Here is a 6,032-nt window from a genome sequence, read left to right as displayed (position 1 = left end):
AGACTGAGTAGTACCAGAGACTTTCTAATGTGGAGACACAGCACTCCGTAATACTCCGTAGAAATGCATGGGGCTAGTTTGTCACGCCAATATGGCCATTGTCTACACATATCCCACCCCTTCCTCGGCAAAACGTCGACATGTAAATACATTGAGCCAATCATGTGGTGTGATGTGAATACATTGAGCCAATCATATGGTGTGTTGTGAAGACATCGTGCCAATCATGTGTTGTGATCTCGCCGCTGGAGCAAGATTGGTGTCGTGAAGCCATGCGCACGCACAGTTCGACCCAAAGACTGTGCCCGATGAGTGCCCATAAAACGTTGGTATATGGCTGCCGAGTGGAGGGACTTGCCTAAAAGGACTTTAGTAGTACTGAGTAGAAATAAAACTGCATTGCAAAGACATCTCTTTGTTGAGTTGATTTCAATATGTTCTTCTGCATATGTTTTACTTTGAGTGGATTCTGGTTTTCATACACTAACTACCAAAAAGGCATGCACATAAATACCAACAACAGCACAAATGGCTCTCATAAAAGCTTGGTAGCATATGCTACCTGATGATGTAGTTGGGAATAGGGTGAAGCCAGACGGACCTGTTAGCAAATCTGAATTTGCTCTGCAGATTAGGCTGAAAAGGTTGGTACCAGTTTCCGCATCACCAAAAACCCAGGATGTGCATTGACACACACAACTAAATGGCTGCGCTGATGACGACAGGGTTAAACAGATATGGAAGAGAGTATTGTCTTTACAACCTTCATTTACAAGCAAAATGTGTTCGCTGCACTTCTGAAATGATTTCCAGGGCCGTAACCAGCAGTGAAATTAAACCAAATCATTTCAGAAGTAGACAGAGAGAGAATCAAATAGCGTCAACATCTTTATAGAGAGTGGATAGAATCATTATAATTTTTAAATCATCAAATAGCATAAAAATAAATCTACCCTGAGAGAGAGATCATTAATAGAAATGTTACCTTTTGTATGAAATAATTGTGTATTCACTCATACATTAGGCAGCCTGAATCCTCCAATTCAGACCAGTGTATTGAAGAACCAGTTCGCACACCATTACTGGTTTCGCTATCATGAACAGATATAAGATGGCCACCTTCAGCTTCTCCTCTCCACTTCATCTAAAAGAGAGGAATTAATAAGTTTGCAGTTGTCAGACTTACAGAGATTCTCTTGCTTGGGAATCGGTTCTGGGAACCGGTTCCAAATGTTCCGATCCATCAGAATTGTACACATCTACACGTTAACGATTCCACTAACAATTCCAATACAAAGCTTTGTTTTAAAATGTTACTTTTTTAGAAATTTTAAAGCATTCAACTTCTGTATTGATATTGCACACTTGGTATTCATTCTCTAAAACCACTTTAAATGAGACATTCAAAGCAGGCTTGTGCAAAATTCCAGAATTGAATTGAAACTGGTTCTTAAATTCTAATTCAATTATTGAATTTCACTTGCATTTCAATTGAGGTAGCAAACAGGAAGCAGAATTGCAATTTGAATTGTGCACAACCCTGATTCAAAGCCAACAACTCTCAAAGCCATCCTATAAGTGTTCAGCAAATGGTACAGGAATCGATGTGGGAATCGATAAGGAATCACATTGATAAGCAGACTCGACAATGGCATCAATATCGATAACAATGCCCATCCCTACTCATGAGTGGCCAATAAATATGGTTGCTTAAGGAAGATTTCTGGGGGAAAGCTACTTTGAGGCTAACGTCAAAGTAGATGGAACATAGGAATGACTTCAGTTTTCTTCAGTTGCTTCCTGTAAAGGTCATACTGGTCATACTAGTTGACCTATTAGACTCCCCGTACAAACATTTCCCTTGGAACTGCTTTTACCACTGTGTGTTTAACTATTTGGGTGTTAATACTCCACGAGCGAACCAGTGAAAGTAGTACATGAATATAAATACCTGGGCACCGTCATTGATGACAAACTGCGTTTTGACTCTAAGACAGGTGATTCTTAAAAAATGTCAGTATTTCTTGAGGAAGCTATACTCCTTTGGAGTGAGCAGAAAGATTCTCAGCATTTTTTACACCTCCTTTATTGAAAGTATACTGACCTTTTCATCTATATGCTGGTTTCACTCCCTCTCAGTCAAAAATAAGAAACACCTCCAAAGCATTGTGAACACGTTCTAAAATCATTGGCCACCCTCTTCAGTCTCTGACATCACTGCACGACAAGGCAACATTAAGGAAAGCCAACTGCATCTTAGAAGACTCTACCCATGTCCTACATAGAGTTTTTGAATGGCTGCCCTCTGGCAGGCATCTGCGCTGTCCTCTGGCTAGGACTAACAGGAGGAAGGCTAGCTTTACTTTTGAGGCTATTCGCCTTTTGAACTTGAATATGCTCCCAGCAACCTCCTCCTCCATCTCCTGGGACTAATCCCCCTCTCTTACACTCCTGTCTGTCCTGTTCTTTCTTTTGTCCTGTCTTATATGTTGTGTTATGTCTTATATGTCACTATGCCTGCATAGGGAAAATTGCCCCTCAGGGATAAATAAAGTTTTTTGAATTGAATTGAATTGAATCGAGCCCTGTGGTCGGGCCTTTTCGGCCTGAAAGGAAATGTGTGCGCGCACAGTTCGGGACTACTTCAAGAATAGAGTGCTGCTGTTCACTGGGTGTTTGACTAGGATCATTATCACCGAGTTACACATTTCTGAATCTAGGAAAGTCTTTCAGCTAAAATTTTAATTGTTTTGGACTATTAGTATAGTCACAAATACCATGTCCATACACTATACCATGTTCTAAAGCCACTTGGAGCCTGTTTATTGCTAGTCTGGTAAACCAGACTCATTCATTTTGTGAAGAGAATCTGGCCTCTCATGATTTGGACATGTTTCCAATCGTAACGGATGTAGACTTTGCTTTAACTTGAAATCATTGGTCAAGCCTAACCAATAACAGTAATCAGGGATTTTTAAAGTTACTTCCTACTTTGCCTAAACTTTACAAATGGACAATAAACTGTATCAGGAAACAATGTATGTAGGTCTACCTTTCATAAAAGGTAAATGTTTGCCACAGCTGCTTTCGATTACGAAACTATAGCTGATTGGTCCTACCTTAGACTGATGGTACTACACGTACAGGTACCACCACAGGTCAATATTTCAAGCAGTGCTGCATGGCATTTTTGTGTTGGGCTTTGTCATTGTTCTTTTCTTTTCAGTTTATGTTCCTTCATGACATTTCAATCGTCCACAACTGACTAGGTCACAGCACAGGCACCACGACCACACTTGACAGGGACAACAAGGAGGTGGCACTACCCTACCCCACCCATAGCACTCTATTTATATTACAAATGTACATACTGTAACTACAAGTGTACAGCCTTCGGTTGGGGATTGGTTGGTCGAAGACGTCTCTGACATTGTTACAGGTATAAAAGAAATCCACTGGTTGTATTTGCTACAGAGGGAGTAGGAAACTATTAATGATGCGGCAAAGTTAAAGGTACTCAACGGAGAGGGGCAAAGAAGTAATCCAAAAATGAAGAAAAGCCTTCATAAAAAGCTTTTATTGTTGCATAGCTATTCAGTACAAGAAACGTTAATGTTCTGACACAGTTCAGCTATTGTCTTCGTCAGGGAGTGAGCTGAATTGATTTTGAATGATTGTTACAGGTGTCTCTGAGGTGACCTCCTCAGTAAATCAGTCATTTTCTCCATCATCTCCAGCCTGGACCTGGCCACGGAAAAGGTGGGCTCTATGACCCATGAAAACAGTGAAAATGAAAACAGTTTGGTTGGGTTGGGCCAGTGGTTCTCAAAGTCTGGGGCAGGCCCCACTTGGGGAATAGAGACATGACAGGTGGGGTACGATGAACAGGAGGAGATTGTATTTTGTGCCTATCTTTATTAATGCCTTTCTTTGTTGACAAGGAAGATTATAGTTTCAAAAATAGCCACACACAAACATGAGTCATAAACATTACTGACATATGAATTCAAACATCATCAGATTCAGAAGACCTAGACAGGAAATGTAATATGGAACCAAAATGCGAAAATAACATTTTATTGTTACAATTTTGCTGGGGTGATGGGGTCAGATGGGGCTTGAAAATTCCCGACCTCCAAATTGAGGGAATAACAGAAAAGATCCTTGTATGATAATGGCGAAGCATCACCACTCACCAGGTCAATTTCCAAAAAAATTTTTGTTCCTCTTTTTAGTCAACTTTAGCATTACATGGGTTCACATGCTTTTTCTTGCCACGTTATCTGTTCCTGTGTCACATATTGTTTTATTCCTTTTAACCAATGCTAATTTAAATTAAATTAATGAATTTAAATTAAAAATACTTTGCAATTGCTATGGTTTTCATGTATTACATTTTTTAATGAACGGTTAGTTAACTATACATCATTAAAAATGGGTGTTGAAACTGTAGGCTACCTAATTGAAAAATATAGAATACTTATGGATTATTGATTAATAATATATTTTAGTCTACAAGCTAATGAAATGTCATGTGGAAAATCACTTATTTTCAGTACCTAATTTTTGTTTGATTTTGTGTGAGCAAAAAGTCTCTCAACTGTACTCAGTTTACCCTGTAGTTGCAGTAAAATAAAGTATGCTTATGAGTTTACTAATATAAAAAATATTAGTAAAAAATAATATTAAAATAGTACACTTACAAGTATACCACATTTATACTAGTAAACTTAAAGTAAACTTGGGAATTATACTAGGCTGTATACTTCAACTGCACTTTAGTTTACTTATGTTTTTTCTGATCGCTTAAGCAAATTTTTTGTAACTATGGCTTTTTTTGCAAAACTCTACACACAAACCTTTCACCCAATCAGCAAAACACTGTAGTTCTCTTGCAAAAGCTAACACACCTTGCTTAACTTTCGTAAAAATGGTGTTTTCGTATCAAACAGTAAACACAAGCCATCACAATAGTAAGCACACAATGTGCCAACTACATACTGATGGTATGAATAAAAAACATCTGGCTTTTGTTTTCTCTGTGCACAAGGTAGACTATGTCAGTTTGAGGTCATACTTTTGTCATAGTTCTGTAAACATACAGGGGACCAAACTTCAAGTATTAGTGTTTATTTACACACATCAAAACAAACACAAGTGTGTTTTTACAAGTCAAAACACAAACTAGCATTTCACTGAGACAAAACCATTCAGTCTACATCGGGTCGTCTCTCTCAAAATTTCGTCTACATCACATGCGATGTCCTAGTCCAAGGCACCGGGGAAAATATATTCTGGAATGCCGTATCCAGGCCTGACATGACAATATCCCCACATGTAGACTGATTTTTTTGCCTGTAAAAATGTCTTTCTCTTCTTACCCTTCCTCTTCCCCCTCCCCATCCTCCTCTTGCTCCTCCTTGTCCTCTTCCTCTAACTTTACCTCCTTGTCCTTGTCATTCTCTCCCTCTCACTTCTTCACCTCCGCATCCTCTTCCTCCTCTTCTTCCTCCTACTTCTTCACCTCCATGTCCTATTCTTCAGCCTCCCCTAATTCTTTCCTTTCTCACTCTTCCTGCTCCCTCTATTGTACCCATTGTACATTACCTGTGGCTTAGTGCTTAGGCTGATTGCAAAGTGAACTAATTATCTAAAACAGTTTTCACATGAGTTGTGTTTACAGTTCTGCAAAAAGAGTGCTGTGTAGTGAGTTGTGCCTACAGTTGTGCAAAGTGTGTGTTACAAAATTGCAAACTGAGTGCAAAGCAGTGTTTGTGCTTTTACTTTTGCGAACTCAGTGAGTGGTTTTGCTATAAGTATTAATAGTTTTAGAAATTGTGCTATAAGAATCACAGTTGTGTTTCAGCATTCAGAAAAAACTGTAATAAAATCCTGAGATCCTGGCTTTGGTTTTGCTCTGCTGCAAATAGCTTAGGCATAGGGCATAGATTTTAGCAATTAGTACTCCAAACCAAAGGTGGCGGTACATTGCCGAAAATATTATGACTGGTGACGGCAACAGAACGCGCGAA

This window comes from Alosa alosa, chromosome 9 (assembly GCF_017589495.1).
Source record: "Alosa alosa isolate M-15738 ecotype Scorff River chromosome 9, AALO_Geno_1.1, whole genome shotgun sequence".
NCBI lineage: Eukaryota > Metazoa > Chordata > Actinopteri > Clupeiformes > Clupeidae > Alosa > Alosa alosa.
Note: the sequence above shows the minus strand (reverse complement) of the source record.